At 38.2% G+C, this 18,435-nt stretch overlaps 1 non-coding gene across 1 annotated transcript; it reads left to right on the top strand.

Annotated features, from left to right (window-relative positions):
• Positions 1-5,534: 5,534 nt before the first annotated feature.
• LOC112713317 (small nucleolar RNA R71) lies at positions 5,535-5,642 on the top strand. Its single transcript, XR_003158290.1, has one exon. It is a non-coding gene; the product is annotated as a small nucleolar RNA R71 (small nucleolar RNA).
• Positions 5,643-18,435: the final 12,793 nt, after the last annotated feature.

Here is an 18,435-nt window from a genome sequence, read left to right as displayed (position 1 = left end):
TCCGGATTCTCTTGAATGCCGCCATCAGTTCTAGCCTATACCACGAAGATTCCGGTTAAAGAATCCAAGAGATATTCACCCAATCGAAGGTAGAACGGAGGTGGTTGTCAGTCACACGTTCATAGGTGAGAATGATGATGAGTGTCACAGATCATCACATTCATCAGGTTGAAGAACAAGTGATATCTTAGAACAAGAACAAGCGGAATTGAATGGAAGAACAATAGTAATTGCATTAATACTCGAGGTACAGCAGAGCTCCACACCTTAATCTATGGTGTGTAGAAACTCCACCGTTGAAAATACATAAGAACAAGGTCTAGGCATGGCCATGAGGCCAGCCTCCCAAAGTGATCAAAAGATCTAAAGAAAAAGGTTCCAAAGATCAGAAGATGAAAATACAATAGTAAAAGGTCCTACTTATAGAAAACTAGTAGCCTAAGGTTTACAGAGATGAGTAAATGACATAAAAATCCACTTCCGGGCCCACTTGGTGTGTGCTTGGGCTGAGCAATGAAGCATTTTCGTGCAGAGACTTCTCTTGGAGTTAAACGCCAGCTTTTATGCCAGTTTGGGCGTTTAACTCCCATTTGGGTGCCAGTTCCAGCGTTTAACGCTGGGATTTCTGAGGGTGACTTTGAACGCCGGTTTGGGCCATCAAATCTTGGGCAAAGTATGGACTATCATATATTGCTGGAAAGCCCAGGATGTCTACTTTCCAACGCCGTTGAGAGCGCGCCAATTGGGCTTCTGTAGCTCCAGAAAATCCACTTCGAGTGCAGGGAGGTCAGAATCCAACAGCATCTGCAGTCCTTTTCAGTCTCTGAATCAGATTTTTGCTCAGGTCCCTCAATTTCAGCCAGAAAATACCTGAAATCACAGAAAAACACACAAACTCATAGTAAAGTCCAGAAAATTGAATTTTAACTAAAAACTAATAAAAATATACTAAAAACTATCTAGATCATACTAAAAACATACTAAAAACAATGCCAAAAAGCATACAAATTATCCGCTCATCACAACACCAAACTTAAATTGTTGCTTGTCCTCAAGCAACTGAAACAAATAAGATAAAAAGAAGAGAATATGCAATGAATCCCAAAAACATCTGTGAAGATCAGTATTAATTAGATGAGCGGGGCTTTTAGCTTTTTGCCTCTGAATAGTTTTGGTATCTCACTCTATCCTTTGAAATTCAGAATGATTGGCTTCTTTAGGAACTCAGAATCCAGATAGTGTTATTGATTCTCCTAGTAGAGTATGATGATTCTTGAACATAGCTACTTATTGAGTCTTGGCTGTGGCCCAAAGCACTCTGTCTTCCAGTATTACCACCGGATACATACATGCCACAGACACATAATTGGGTGAACCTTTTCAGATTGTGACTCAGCTTTGCTAAAGTCCCCAACTAGAGGTGTCCAGGGTTCTTAAGCACACTCTTATTGCCTTGGATCACAACTTTATTTCTCTTTCTTTTCTCTCTTTTTTTTCGTTTTCCTTTTCTCTTTTTTTTTCGATTTTTTTTTTGAATAGAAATGCTTTTTCTTGCTTCAAGAATCATTGTAATGATTTTTCAGATCCTCAGTAACATGTCTCCTTTTTCATCATTCTTTCAAGAGCCAACATTCATGAACCACAAATTCAAGATACATATGCACTGTTTAAGCATACATTCAGAAAACAAAAATATTGCCACCACATCAAAATAATTAAACTGTTATAAAATTCAAAATTCATGCAATTCTTCTTTTTTTCAATTAAGCACGTTTTTATTCAAGAAAGGTGATGGATTCATAGGACATTCATAACTTTAAGGCATAGACACTAAGACACTAATGATCACAAGACACAAACATAGATAAACATAAGCACTAGAATTCAAAAAACAGAAGAATAAAGAACAAGGAAATTAAGGAACGGGTCCACCTTAGTGATGGCGGCTCTTTCTTCCTCTTGAAGATCCTATGGAGTGCTTGAGCTCCTCAATGTCTCTTCCTTGTCTTTGTTGCTCCTCTCTCATGATTCTTTGATCTTCTCTAATTTCATGGAGGATGATGGAGTGTTCTTGGTGCTCCACCCTTAGTTGTCCCATGTTGGAACTTAATTCTCCTAGGGAGGTGTTTAGTTGCTCCCAATAGTTTTGTGGAGGAAAGTGCATCCCTTGAGGAGTCTCAGGGATTTCGTGATGAGTGGGGTCTCTTGTGTGCTCCATCCTCTTCTTAGTGATGGGCTTGTCCTCATCAATAGGGGTGTCTCCCTCTATGTCAACTCCAACTGAATAACAGAGGTGACAAATGAGATGAGGGAAGGCTAACCTTGCCAAGGTAGAGGACTTGTCCGCCACCTTATAGAGTTCTTGGGCTATAACCTCATGAACTTCTATTTCTTCTCCAATCATGATGCTATGGATCATGATAGCCCAGTCTATGGTAACTTCGGACCGGTTGCTAGTGGGAATGATTGAGCGTTGGATGAACTCCAACCATCCTCTAGCCACGGGTTTGAGGTCATGCCTTCTCAATTGAACCGGCTTTCCTCTTGAATCTCTCTTCCATTGGGCGCCCTCTTCACATATGATTGTGAGGACTTGGTCCAACCTTTGATCAAAGTTGACCCTTCTAGTGTAAGGATGTTCATCTCCTTGCATCATAGGCAAGTTGAACGCCACTCTCACACTTTCCGGACTAAAATCCAAGTATTTCCCCCGAACCATAGTAAGATAATTCTTTGGATTCGGGTTCACACTTTGGTCATGGTTCTTGGTGATCCATGCATTGGCATAGAACTCTTGAACCATCAAGATTCTGACTTGTTGAATGGGGTTGGTAAGAACTTCCCAACCTCTTCTTCGGATCTCATGTCGGATCTCCGGATATTCACCCTTTTTGAGTGAAAAAGGGACCTCGGGGATCACCTTCTTCAAGGCCACAACTTCATAGAAGTGGTCTTGATGCACCCTTGAGATGAATCTCTCCATCTCCCATGACTCGGAGGTAGAAGCTTTTGCCTTCCCTTTCCTCTTTCTAGAGGTTTCTCCGGCCTTGGATGCCATAAATGGTTATGGAAAAACAAAAAGCAGTGCTTTTACCACACCAAACTTAAAATGTTTGCTCATCCTCGAGCAAAAGAAGAAAGAAGAGAGTAGAAGAAGAAGAAATGAGGAAGAAGGGAATGGCTTTGTGTTCGGCCAAAAGGGTGGGTTTGGGTGGGAAAGTGGTTTGAATTTGAATGGTGGGGTAGGTGGGGTTTTATGAAGGATGGATGTGAGTGGTGAAGAGAAAGATGGGATTTGATAGGTGAGGGGTTTTTGGGGAAGAGGTGTTGAGGTGATTGGTGAATGGGTGAAGAAGAGAGAGAGTGGTGGGGTAGGTGGGGATCCTGTGGGGTCCACAGATCCTGAGGTGTCAAGGAAAAGTCATCCCTGCACCAAATGGCAAGCAAAATCTCGTTTTGTGCCAATTCTGGCGTTAAACGCCGGGTTGGTGCCCATTTCTGGCGTTTAACGCCAGCTTCTTGCCCTTTTCTGGCGTTTAACGCCAGTCTGGTGCCCCTTTCTGGTGTTAAACGCCCAGAATGGTGCCAGACTGGGCGTTAAACGCCCAACAGCTAACCTCACTGGCGTTTAAACGCCAGTGGGTGCGTCCTCCAGGGTGTGCTGTTTTTCTTCCTGTTTTTCATTCTGTTTTTGCTTTTTTTCATTAATTTTGTGACTTCTCATGATCATCAACCTACAAAAAAGATAAAATAACAAAAGAAAATAAATAAAATATAACATTGGGTTGCCTCCCAACAAGTGCTTCTTTAATGTCATTAGCTTGACAGAGGACTCTCATGGAGCCTCAGAAATGCTCAGAGCTATGTTGGAACCTCCCAACACCAAACTTAGAGTTTGAATGTGGGGGTTCAACACCAAACTTAGAGTTTGGTTATGGCCTCCCAACACCAAACTTAGAGTTTGACTGTGGGGGCTCTGTTTGGCTCTGTTTTGAGAGGAGCTCTTCATGCTCCCTCTCCATGATGACAGAGGGATATCCTTGGGCCTTAAACACCAAGGATTCTTCATTCACTTGAATGATCAACTCTCCTCTATCAACATCAATCACAGCCTTTGCTGTGGCTAGGAAGGGTCTGCCAAGGATGATAGATTCATCCATGCACTTCCCAGTTTCTAGGACTATGAAATCAGTAGGGATGTAATGGTCTTCAACTTTAACCAGAACATCCTCTACAAGTCCATGGGCTTGTTTTCTTGAGTTGTCTGCCATCTCTAGTGAGATTTTTGCAGCTTGCACCTCAAGGATCCCTAGCTTCTCCATTACAGAGAGAGGCATGAGGTTTACACTTGACCCTAGGTCACACAAGGCCTTCTTGAAGGTCATGGTGCCTATGGTACAAGGTATTGAAAACTTCCCAGGATCTTGCCTCTTTTGAGGCAGTTTCTGCCTAGACAAGTCATCTAGTTCTTTGGTGAGCAAAGGAGGTTCATCCTCCCAAGTCTCATTTCCAAATAACTTGTCATTTAGCTTCATGATTGCTCCAAGGTATTTAGCAACTTGCTCTTCAGTGACATACTTATCCTCTTCAGAGGAAGAATACTCATCAGAGCTCATGAATGGCAGAAGTAAGTCCAATGGGATCTCTATGGTCTCATTTTGAGCCTCAGATTCCCATGGTTCCTCATTGGGGAACTCATTGGAGGTCAGTGTGTGTCCAGTGAGGTCTTCCTTAGTGGCGTTCACTGCCTCTTCTTCCTCCCAGAATTCGGCCATGTTGATGGCTTTGCACTCTCCTTTTGGATTTTCTTCTGTATTGCTTGGGAGAGTACTAGGAGGGAGTTCAGTAATTCTCTTGCTCAGCTGACCCACTTGTGCCTCCAAATTTCTAATGGAGGATCTTGTTTCAGTCATGAAACTTTGAGTGGTTTTGATTAGATCAGAGACCATGGTTGCTAAGTCAGAGGTATTCTGCTTAGAGCTCTCTGTCTGTTGCTGAGAAGATGATGGAAAAGGTTTGCTGTTGCTAAACCTGTTTCTTCCACCATTGTTGTTATTGAAACCTTGTTGAGGTCTCTGTTGATCCTTCCATGAAAAATTTGGATGATTCCTCCATGAAGGATTATAGGTGTTTCCATAGGGTTCTCCCATGTAATTCACCTCTTCTATTGAAGGGTTCTCAGGATCATAAGCTTCTTCCTCAGATGAAGCTTCCTTAGTACTGCTTGGTGCATTTTGCATTCCAGACAGACTTTGAGAAATCATATTGACTTGTTGAGTCAATATTTTGTTCTGAGCCAATATGGCATTCAGAGTGTCAATCTCAAGAACTCCTTTCTTCTGACTAGTCCCATTGTTCACAGGATTTCTTTCAGAAGTGTACATGAATTGGTTATTTGCAACCATTTCAATCAGTTCTTGAGCTTCAGTAGGCGTCTTCTTCAGATGAAGAGAGCCTCCAGCAGAGCTATCCAAAGACATCTTGGATAGTTCAGAGAGACCATCATAGAAAATACCTATGACGCTCCATTCAGAAAGCATATCAGAGGGACACTTTCTGATTAATTGTTTGTATCTTTCCCAAGCTTCATAGAGGGATTCTCCTTCCTTCTGTCTGAAGGTTTGGACTTCCACTCTAAGCTTACTCAATTTTTGAGGTGGAAAGAACTTTGCCAAGAAGGCATTGACTAGCTTTTCCCAAGAGTCCAGGCTTTCTTTAGGTTGAGAGTCCAACCATGTTCTAGCTCTGTCTCTTGCAGCAAAAGGGAATAGCATTAATCTGTAGACCTCAGGGTCAACCCCATTAGTCTTGACAGTGTCACAGATTTGCAAGAATTCAGCTAAAAACTGATGAGGATTTTTCAATGGAAGTCCATGGAACTTGCAATTCTGTTGCATTAGAGAAACTAATTGAGGCTTAAGCTCAAAGTTGTTTGCTCCAATGGCAGGGATAGAGATGCTTCTCCCATAGAAGTCGGGAGTAGGTGCAGTAAAGTCACCCAGCACCTTCCTTGCATTGTTGGCATTGTTGTTGTTTTCGGCTGCCATTTGTTCTTCTTCCTTGAAGAATTCGTTCAGATCCTCTAAAGAGAGTTGTGCCTTGGCTTCTCTTAGCTTTCTCTTCAAGGTCCTTTCAGGTTCAGGGTCAGCCTCAACAAGAATGCCTTTGTCTTTGCTCCTGCTCATAAGAAAGAGAAGAGAACAAGAAAATGTGGAATCCTCTATGTCACAGTATAGAGATTCCTTTAAGTGTCAGAGGAAAAGAAGAGTAGAAGACAGAAGTAGAAAATTCGAACTTATCAAAGAAGATGGAATTCGAATTTTGCATTAAGGGATAGTGTTAGTCCATAAATAGAAGGATGTGAGAAGGAGGGAAGTGATTTTCGAAAATTAAGTAAAAAATTTTGAAAACATTTTGAAAAACACTAATTAATTTTCGAAAACCAAGAGTGGGGAAAGAGATCAAGTGATTTTTGAAAAACATTTTGAAATTGGAACTTAAAAAAAATTTGATTGAAAACTTTTTGAAAAAGGTGTGGTTGAGAAGATATGATTGATTTAAAAAAAATGTGATTGAGAAGATATGATTTGAAAAACATTTTAAAAAGATTTGATTTTGAAAATTAAAAACTTGACTGACAAGAAAAGATATGATTCAAACATTAAACCTTTCTCAACAGAAAAGGCAACATACTTGAAATGTTGAATCAAATCATTAATTGGTAGCAAGTATTTTTGAAAAAGGAAAGAAATTGATTTTGAAAAAGATTTGATTGAAAAATTGATTTGAAAAAGATTTGATCTTGAAAAGATTTTGAAAACTTGAAAAAAATTTGATTTGAAAACAAAATCTTCCCCCTTAGCCATCCTGGCGTTAAACGCCCAGAATGGTGCACATTCTGGCGTTTAACGCCCAAAACTATACCCTTTTGGGCGTTAAACGCCCAACCAGGTACCCTAGCTGGCGTTTAAACGCCAGTCTGTCCTTCTTCACTGGGCGTTTTGAACGCCCAGCTTTTTCTGTATAATTCCTCTGCTGTATGTTCTGAATCTTCAATTCTCTGTATTATTGACTTGAAAAGACACAAATTAAAAATATTTTTGGATTTTTAATAACAAGGAAAAATAAAAAATGCAACAAAAATCAAATAACAATGCATGCAAGACACCAAACTTAGCAGTTTGTATACTATTGACACTAATGAGAATGCATATGAGACACATAAAACACTCAAGTCAAGAGAATTCCAAGATCAGAGTAAGCAATCATCAAGAATTATTTGAAGATCCTTAAGACACATGAATGAATGCATGCAGTTGACACTAAACTTAAGATGAGACACTAGACTTAAACAAGAAATTTTTGGATTTTATGATTTTTTGATTTTTTTTGTGTTTTTCGAAAATTAAATGGAAAAAGATATCAAAATTCTTAATGAGAATTCCAGGAATCATGCAATGTTGGTCTAAAGCTTCAGTCTAAAGGAATTAGACATGGTCAGCCAAGCTTCAGCAGAACATTGCATTCAAGAGCTAAATTGATGAAGATCAATCAGCTTTGGTGATGATAAGAACATCACCTTGAAACACTAGAACTCATTCTTAAGAACTCTGAAGAAAAAAAAAATACCTAATCTAAGCAACAAGATGAACCGTCAGTTGTCCAAACTCAACAATTCCCCGGCAACGGCGCCAAAAACTTGGTGCGCGAAATTGTGAACAATACTTTTCACAACTCTCATAATCCCCGGTCATGAACCCCAAAAACTTGGTGTTCAATACCATGGCATTACACAACTTCGCACAACTAACCAGCAAGTGCACTGGGTCGTCCAAGTAATAAACCTTACGCGAGTAAGGATCGATCCCACGGAGATTGTTAGTATGAAGCAAGCTATGGTCATCTTGTAAATCTTAGTCAGGCAAACTCAAATGGATATGGTGATGAACGAAAATAACACAAAGGTAAAGATAGAGATACTTATGTAATTCATTGGTAGGAACTTCAGATAAGCGCATGAAGATGCCTTCCCTTCCGTCTCTCTGCTTTCCTACTGTCTTCATCCAATCCTTCTTATTCCTTTCCATGGCAAGCTCATGTAGGGTTTCACCGTTGTCAATGGCTACCTCCCATCCTCTCAGTGAAAACGTTTGCCTATGCTCTGTCACAGCATGGGGTAATCAGCTGTCGGTTCTCGGTCAGGCCGGAATAGAATCCATCGATTCTTTTGCGTCTGTCACTAACGCCCCGCCTGCTAGGAGTTTGAAGCACGTCACAGTCATTCAATCATTGAATCCTACTCAGAATACCACAGACAAGGTTAGACCTTCTGGATTCTCTTGAATGCCGCCATCAGTTCTAGCCTATACCACGAAGATTCCGGTTAAAGAATCCAAGAGATATTCACCCAATCGAAGGTAGAACGGAGGTGGTTGTCAGTCACACGTTCATAGGTGAGAATGATGATGAGTGTCACGGATCATCACATTCATCAGGTTGAAGAACAAGTGATATCTTAGAACAAGAACAAGCGGAATTGAATGGAAGAACAATAGTAATTGCATTAATACTCGAGGTACAGCAGAGCTCCACACCTTAATCTATGGTGTGTAGAAACTCCACCGTTGAAAATACATAAGAACAAGGTCTAGGCATGGCCATGAGGCCAGCCTCCCAAAGTGATCAAAAGATCTAAAGAAAAAGGTTCCAAAGATCAGAAGATGAAAATACAATAGTAAAAGGTCCTACTTATAGAAAACTAGTAGCCTAAGGTTTACAGAGATGAGTAAATGACATAAAAATCCACTTTCGGGCCCACTTGGTGTGTGCTTGGGCTGAGCAATGAAGCATTTTCGTGCAGAGACTTCTCTTGGAGTTAAACGCCAGCTTTTATGCCAGTTTGGGCGTTTAACTCCCATTTGGGTGCCAGTTCCAGCGTTTAACGCTGGGATTTCTGAGGGTGACTTTGAACGCCGGTTTGGGCCATCAAATCTTGGGCAAAGTATGAACTATCATATATTGCTGGAAAGCCCAGGATGTCTACTTTCCAACGCCGTTGAGAGCGCGCCAATTGGGCTTCTGTAGCTCCAGAAAATCCACTTCGAGTGCAGGGAGGTCAGAATCCAATAGCATCTGCAGTCCTTTTCAGTCTCTGAATCAGATTTTTGCTCAGGTCCCTCAATTTCAGCCAGAAAATACCTGAAATCACAGAAAAACACACAAACTCATAGTAAAGTCCAGAAAAGTGAATTTTAACTAAAAACTAATAAAAATATACTAAAAACTATCTAGATCATACCAAAAACATACTAAAAACAATGCCAAAAAGCATACAAATTATCCGCTCATCAGTTCTCTAGTTAAGTACTTGTGGTGTTTTTATCTCAATCGCAACTTGAGACAAAGCATTTAAAGTCACGGCTAGGCTCAAGGTGCAAAGCACCAAAGAAAAGAGAATGAAAGAAATTTTGCTGTGTTCAAGGATTAACCCGAGGTAGAAAGGTCAGAGAATTCATAATATTATCCGGATTCCAATTCCAAATGACAGTGACATTCCTCTGATTCAAAAGATAGTGAGATACAAAAACTATTCAGGATCGTAGTGTATAAACCCCACTTCAAGAAAAGGCAGGAGCCTAATTGAACACTCACCTCTCATGCAAATTCACATCCTAAACCTATATTAGTTTTGGTTGCTTGAGGACAAGCAACAATTTAAGTTTGATGTTGAATACTAAACAAAAAAAAAAGAAAAAAATAAAAAAAGAAAAAAGAAAAAAAAGATTCTTGATAGTTGGACAAGTAGTACCTCAAGTGAATGAGGGTCGATCCCACGAGGATTGATGGACTAAGCAACAATGATTGAATGATTTACTTAGTTAGACAAGCAGAAAAGAGTGTTTGAGTCTCAATTGCATTAAACAGTAAATTCAAAAAATTAGAAAGCTAGCAGTAAACGGGTTGTAAAATATATGGAGAAAACAGTTAAGGTTTCAGAGATATTTATTTTCTGGATTAACTTTTCTTACCAACTATTTTAATCATGCAAGATTCAATTCATGACAAACTATTTGTAACTAAACCCTAATTCCTTAGACCTTTTTAGTCTCCTCTAACCTTCATCAACCGCCAATTCCTTGGTCACTTGATTCCAATTAGAGGGTTAAGCTCAATTTTAGTTTATATGCCACAGAAATACTAATTATCCAAATATAAGAGAATTATATGTCACGTATCTCGTTAAGTCCAGATAATTAAAAATTTAGGAGAAATTATTTTCAAGCTGTTGTTCAAGCAAAGAGCTTTTTCAAGTTTTACAAGAACTCAATTAGAACAAGGGTCATACTTCCGTTCCACCTAGATTCATAAGATAAAGAACGAAAATAATTCTTGAAATTGAAATCAATAGATGAATTAAAATAAACAGTAATAGTATTAATCCATAGAATAAACAGAGCTCCTAACCTTAACAGTGGAGGTTTAGTTGCCCATGGTTCAGAGAGAAAACAAAGATTCTGAAAAACTGTAAAGTGCAAACTGAGGTCTGAGAGAAGAGATATGTCCGAAGGGCTGATTCTTTTCCCTTTTATATCTAATCCTAATTAATGTGAAATATATTTTCTAAAACTAAATAATATCTTTTCCTATTTGTAAATAAAATAAAAGTTTTAATCAAACCTAATTATTTCTCGTTGCATAGCTTGATGGATGCGGTACCACTTGGATTCATATGAACTGGCACCTAACTTGGGAAATTCCAAGTTAGGCACCACCCTTGCAATGCTTTCAGGGTGTCTTTTGCATTGAATTGGCACCGAACTTCAAGAATTGAAGTTAGGTGTCACCTAGGCAGCCTTGAACTTAGAGTTTGTGCTTCTTCCGGTGCCTAACTTGGGATTCTCCAAGTTAGGCATCACTATGCTAGCGTTCCTTTGACGGAAGAATAGACTATTATAAATCGTTGAAAAGCCCTGGAAGTTAGCTTTCTATTGTCGTTAAAATCACATCAATTGTACCTCTGTAGCTCGAGTTATTCCTTTTTGAGTGCAAGGAGGTCGGGGTTGACAACATCATTTGCTTTCTTCCTTTTCTATTACAAAACTTCATCAAATCCATCCGAATGCAACCTGAAATAAACAAAAATTGCAAACAACTAAAAATAGCATTAATAGTGGCTAAACGTAATTAAATCTTGTTTAAGCTTAATAATTCAAATGCAAATTCACTAGGAAAAGATAGAAAGATGCTCACGTATCAACTATGTAGGGTCCTAACCATGTGTTGAATTTTTCTTGCCATATCCATGATGGTGGATGAAATTGTAGTACTCTCTATCCAGGTAAAAAGTCATTTGTAAGGATCTTCTTATTTCTCCAGCATTTGTTCTTCTTCATATAAGTCCTTTCTTCCTCCTTATTTGGTGGTGCATGGTTGATCTCAGGAGGAGCTTCTTTAATAGTTGTATCCTCTAATGTTTGTACCACTTCTACTTCTTCTTTGTCCTTCTTGCATGGAGGTAGAACTTTAAGAGGCATGTCAGTAGGAGCTTCTTGGAGACTTTGATCAATTGATTCCATCTTCATGAACTTCTCTTTCTCACTTGAATAATGTATGATTTTGAAAACATGAAAGGTTAGATATTCATCATGTATCCTCATCATTAATGCACCTTTTTTTACATAAATGAGTACACTTCTAGTGGTTAAAAATGGTCTCCCTAGAATGATGGAGGCACTCTTATCCTCTTCCATGTCAATTGTAAAATCAGGTTAATTAATGACTAATTAATCTATAAATTAAAATTAAAATATATTCTAGAGAATAAGAAATGAGATTTTTATGGTTTAATATGATAGAGAAAATTAAACAAAAATTTTGACACCAATTTTAAAGAAATCAGCCCAAGATTTGGCCGAACGGGCCAAACTGGGCCAACCGGACCCATGTTGGGCCCAGGCCCAGCCAAACCCCCTTTTATTAGAGAGCTCAGCACTCTCTCTCCTCTCAAACAACACACACACTCTGAGAAAGGGGGAGGGGAAACTCAAACCCTTGCCCTCATTTGCTTCCAACTTCAATTGATCATAACTTTTGATTCGGAGCTCCGATTGATTCACAATTTATGGCCACGCGATCGCGGCATCGAGCTCTAAAAAACCCATAACTTTATTCTTGAGGTAAGCCATGATTTCTTCTTCGAACTTCCAGCCCTTAATTTCAAAAATTTTAGGTAAAAAGTGTTGAGATTTTTGAGTTTTGATATTATAGGATCCAATTAACTTAAAAGGGAGACTTAGCCTTGCCTCCTTGACCCTTGGGTAAGGTAAGATTCTCAACTCTAAGCTAAACACTTGGAATTTTGTGATTTAGTGATTGAGTTATTGTGTTTGGGTGTGATATTATGGCTTAGATAGTGTATATATGTGTATTGGGGCTTGATTGATGGTTTTGGAAAGCTTTGGAGTGGAGCAATAAGCTTAAAAATCTATTGGTGAAGTTTTGGGGCCTTGAAGGTTGAATTTGGAAGTGTTCTGGGTTAAACGGGAATCGGTCAAGGTATGGTTTTGGTTTCCTATATCTAAAATATAATGTGGTTGTAAAAATGTAGGCTAGTGAGTCTAGAATAGGATTTTGAAATGTTGACGTAGTTGTTGGATGATTTAGATTGAGTTGAATATATGAATAATGGTTGAATGATTGTGAGTGGTGCTAATTGTTGGTAAAGTATGTAATGTTGTAAGTAATGTGGCTTGATATGCTTACTTGTTGGTAAGGTTGAGGCTCTTATTGGTGAGCATGATTTGGCATGTGATATAGACATGTATATATATTTATATAGTGAATGGTGAAATTGAATATTTGTTTGGAAATTGAGAAACAAAATGTTGATTATGACTTGAATATATTAAATTGAGATTTGGCTAAATATGGAAGGATTGGTGGGTTGAGGATTGAATGAGAGTTTGGAAATGCTTGATGTTGGAATGGTTGAGTTTTGGTTGGCTTTGAATGTATTTAGAAGTGTATGTTTTGGAAATTGGAAGTTTATGAACTTTGGTAAAAATGAAATTTTGATGAAATTCAACAGATCATATCTTGAGCTATTGTTATTGGAATTTGATGCTTTTTTTATCAAATGAAAGATAATTTCACAAGCTTTAAAATGGTTTAAATTTAGTGGAAATCTGAATTTTGTGGAAGGAGATATGATCATTGAAAGTTGGGGTCTGAAATCTGAGTTCTGTGAATTTTGCAGAATTTGTGGTTTCTGGTTTGTGTGTGCACACACAGCCCTGTGTGCAAGAACCGGAGTTTTCACGTAAAATCATTTTAAAAAATAATTTTTAAGTGTCCAAAATAGATTCAAAATTTAGAAGTTTTAATTTTAAAAATAAAAAGGTGAAATTTGATTTCAATGAATTTTTTTGAGTTGGAAAATGTATTTTTTTCGAAAATTTTTTGTACAAATGCGTACTGGCACTTAAGCTGATAGTACCGACTCTAGTCTGTCCAGTACCACATATTTTGGAAAATAAGGTTTTGAAAGGATAAATTGAAAACCGGGCACTAATCTTAAAGGTTTTGGCCTAAAGTGAGCCAAACGGACCTAAAACGCTAACGAGTTGGACCGGGCTCAAACCGGGCCCAATACCCGACATATATAAGCTCATTAAATGACCTTGAAACTCATTTTTCATCCTCCACAAAGAGAGCCACACGGATTGAGAGAGGGGAGGTGGTGGTACTATTCATCATAATCTTCCGGGAGCCATAACTTGAGCTACGGACCTCCGATTGACGAGCCATTTACAGCCATGCGAAGCTCTCGTCGAGCTCTTCGATTCTATTTAAGAAAATTTGGTAAACATTTTCATCTCAATCCCAAGTTTCTAGCCCTAGAATTTTGCATTTTTGGGGTTATGATTTTGAGTAGATTTTGTGATTTTTCTTGTTTAGGTGATCTCTAGTAGCGGGTAATTGTTAGATTTTACTCCTAATCTCATTGGGTAAGGTAAGGTTTTGGTAAACCCTTGTGTTTAGTTATTTTGTGTATATTAGATTTTGATTTTTGATATATATATGATGTTAGTTGAGCTTTGGGGGCTTGTTGGTGAGTTGAGAGTTTGTTGGACTCCAATCTTGGTGCGGTGTGCTTTTTGGGGAATGGCCAAAGTATGGTTCCGATCTCTTTTATATAATATGTAATATTCATGGACACTTAGGCTATTTGACCTTAGGATAGGTTGAAAGGTGTGATTGTATGGTTGATTGTATATAAATGTATGCTTGATGATGGTTTAGATGTTGGATGAATGAGTTTGAATGTGATGATACATTTGTCATTTGATGATGATTATTGATGAGTTGTGTTAGTGGGTGTTGAGATTGGAAGATGAGTATTGATGATGATTTTTTATTATTGGTTGTTATTGATTATGGTGGTTGATGATGATGGTTGGAAATTATTGGTGTTGATGAGTATTGATGGTGATTGATTATATTAATGACTCATGAGGATTATGAAAATTCATGGTAATATGTAAATATACAATGTTTGTGATGGATTGGAATTATGAATATGTGACCTATTAATTGATGAATGGACGGTTGGTGATAATGGAGATTGTGATGATGTTGTTGAATTATGATCTTCAATAGTGATGATTGTGTAAAAGAATATCAACTATGATTTGTTGATGTTAAGATTGGATTATTGTGATTATGTGAACTTGATTATGTTAAAGTTGATGCCTATGAGTAGTGATATTATGTTAAGTTGATTATGGTGGATTCTTGATGTAGGAATTGTGTAAATTGTTGATGATTGAGAATCTTGATTGAGGATTATGATTTTGTGTTGATTTATGGTGAAAATGTTAAGTGAATTAGGTGCGGAAGTGATGGAAGTGTAATAGAATGGTAATATGGTGTATGTGGTAGTGGTTTATGATGATTGGACAGGTTTGGTTTTGGTTTTGATTTGAGAGTTGGTTAAATTGGAGGTTTTGAGGTTTTTGGTAAAAAACTGGTTTTAATGAACTTTGATGGGTCATAATTTGTGCCTCAATTTTCAAAACTTGTTGAAAATTATTTAGAATTAAAATTCATTGAAAATTCTTCAAATCGATATACAGTTTGTAAAATTTGGAATTTTGTAGAGGAAGTTATAATCATTCAAAGTTTGGTGTCAAAATCTAAAATTCTACAAAGTTGCACAATTTTGTGAATTCTGGTATGTGCGCACACACCCCTGTGAAATTTCAAACCTGTGCGCACGCACAGCCTTGTGCGTATGCACACACAGTGGAAGGCTATCTGTTGGCAGTGCTAGCATAATCTATGCGTGCACACATCCAATGTAAATTTACAACCTGTGCGCACGCACACGTTGGAAGGTGCACTCTGTTGAGGGCGTTCGTGCGCCTTGTGCGAGCGAACAGAATTTTGGAAAATTTTGAACTTGTGCGTACGCACACCTCTATGCGTATGCACACTTTCTAAAACCTCCTGGGCGTGCGCGTGCACACCCCTATGCGTATGCACACGCCCTGTTTTTCAAGCTTAAGCTTTGTTTTCAACTATTTCACTTTCTCAACAAGATTGTAAGCTTCTGTGACACCATTTTAAGACTCTTGGACTTATTATTGGGCATTAAAACATGGGTAAGGTGTTAAGGGATTTAGTTTGGTATTATTTTGAAAAATTAGAGAACGGAGGCTTAGATTTCTAGTGTACTGAGGATGGGTTTGGTGGAGTGCGAAGGAAGAATGGTATATGAATTGGAAAATTGACGAACTAGTGAGTTCAGAATGGAAAGTTATGAATTGATGATGGTAGTGATGAGTTGGAAAACTTGGGAATGAATGGTTATGATTGATGAAATGAGTGTGAGTGGAAGTGTGCTATAAGGAGTGGCCTCTGAGATTGAATACATGATTATGATATGCAATGTTATCCGTCGTAGGGGCTGTGGCAGTCTCCCGCCTATGTTCGGTTATGAGGCTTGAAGCTAGGCTTCTCACTCATATTTATTGCTCAAGAGAACGGTGGTAGGGCACTATCCCTCTGAATGTTTTTCCTCTGAAAGGAGAAGGTGGTAGGGCACTCATTGATGAAGGAAAATTTGCCGGTAAAGAATTTCACAAATGAATTCTTGTTGCAAGTATAATTCTAAATCGATAAATAATCCTTCAATCAAAAATTGTTTATCACTAGTACAAACCCTAATAAAATAACCGAGAGTATTAATCTTGATAAAATAACCGAGAGTATTAATCCTGGGCCATTCTCCCTATGAATTACAATGAAATGCTTTATTATTGGCTATGAAGGAATGTTTGGGATTTTTGTAATAAGAGACAAAGAATGTAAATAGCAAAAGAAATAAACTAATAACTAAGAAAGCTCTTGGCAAGGGATGAGAACTAGAAGTCCTATCCTCATTATCATCATCAATTGTGACAAGAATTGTCCATTGCTCCACTTAGTTAACCTCTAACTATGAAGGAAAGTCAAGTGGAGATAATCAATTTGAGTCCATAAGTCCTAGTCAAATCCTAAGGAAAGACTAGCTTTAGTGGCATTTGAGTCAACTAGCAACTTTCAATTATCAATCAACAAAAGAGTTTGATAACTCAAGAGTCTCCAATTACTCAACCCAAGTCAAGAGGAGAAAAACCTAGTTCATAACTAAAAGAAACATTTCATGAAACACATAGAGGGCAATAATAGGAAACATCATAAATTGCAAGAATTAAGGGAAGCTATAACTACAAAGGCAAGAGATCAACAATAGGAAACTAAAGCAAATATAAGAAGATATGGAAATCACAAATTGCATTGAAAAAGGAAATGGAGATCTACATAAGAGTTCATAAACTAAAATTAACAATATAAAGGAACTACTAGAGAAGTAAAATGCTAGAACAAGAAAAGATAAAAGGAAAATTAAAGAAAAAGAAGAAGTAGATCTAGATCTAAAAAGAACAAAAAACTAAGAACCCTAATCTAGAGAGAGGGGACAGTCTATCTCTCTAGAATTCTACATATCTCTCTAAAACTAAGTGTATCAATGGTTCCCCCTTTAATCCTTGAGTTCAATAGCATCAGAAATGATTTGGATTGGGCCCAAAATGCTTCAGAAATCGCTGGCCACGAGTTGCCTTTAGTGAGTCACGTTGATTCTATGACACGTGGGCATAGAACGACGCGTACGCATCCCTAAACGCTAGGCAACTATGGCAAATTTTATATCATTTTGAATCCCCAGATGTTATCTTTCCAACGCAATAGGAACCGCCTCATTTAGACCTCTGTAGCTCAAGTTATGATCATATTAGTACAAAGAGGTCAGGATTGATAGCTTAGCAATTCCTTCATTTCTTCATGAGTTCTCCATTTTTACATGCTTTTTCTTCATTTTCTCAATCCAATCTTTGCCTTCTAAACCTAAAATCACTTAACAAACATATCAAGGCATCGAATGGAATTAAGGTGAATTAAATTTAGCTATTTTAAGACCTAAAAAGCATGTTTTCAATCTTAAGCACAATTTAAGAAGAATTTATAAAACCATGCTATTTTAGTGAATAAATGTGAGAAAAGTTGATAAAATCCCCTGAATTCAACACAAGATAAACCACCAAATTGGGGTTTATCACTCATCCCTCGAAATATTTCCTCATGAGCATGTGTTTTCTCTCTCATTGCAAGGTGGTAGGGCACTATCCCTTGGAATCATGCGGCATCCAGAGGAAGGTGCCCTAGCACTCTCCCTCAGAACGTTTCCCTTTGAAAAGATAAGGTGGTAGGGCACTTATCCTTCAGAATTATTCCTCTTAAGTATGCACAACAGAGAGACTAATCCAGGAGTTTTTGACCGGATTTTGTGTCGGGTTTGGCACAATAACCGACATGTGATATCACAGCCAATAGGACAGACATTTATTATATGCATCGTCTATATGCTTGATAAACCATTATTTTATAGTTTATATTGTGTTTGATTGAGTGGTTTTATCAAGCTCTTCACCCACTTATTCATATGATTAGCATGTATTTACAATTCCTTCCCAAATTATTCTATGATTGAAAACTTGCTTCCTAAAGATCTTTTAGTTGTATATTTTTATTTTCCTTCGTACCATTCGATGCCGTGATCTGTGTGTTAAGTGTTTCAGGCTTCATAGGGCAAGAATGGCGTAAGGAATGAAAAGGAAGCGTGCAAAAATGGAAGGAACACAAGGAATTGAGGAGATGACCAGCGAGAAGTCACGCGGTCGCATGGCTCACGCGACCACGCGAAATGAAAGAAATCAGAGTGACGCATTTGCGTGCGTGACACGACCGCATGGATTGGAAGCTGCACGAACGACGCGAATGTGTGGACGATGTGCACGCGTGGTACGAAAAACGCTGAGTGACGCGATCGTGTGG

Source organism: Arachis hypogaea, chromosome 9, assembly GCF_003086295.3.
Source record: "Arachis hypogaea cultivar Tifrunner chromosome 9, arahy.Tifrunner.gnm2.J5K5, whole genome shotgun sequence".
NCBI classification, from domain to species: domain Eukaryota; kingdom Viridiplantae; phylum Streptophyta; class Magnoliopsida; order Fabales; family Fabaceae; genus Arachis; species Arachis hypogaea.
The sequence above is the reverse complement of the archived record's forward strand: the minus strand, read 5'-3'. Positions and strand labels throughout refer to the sequence as shown.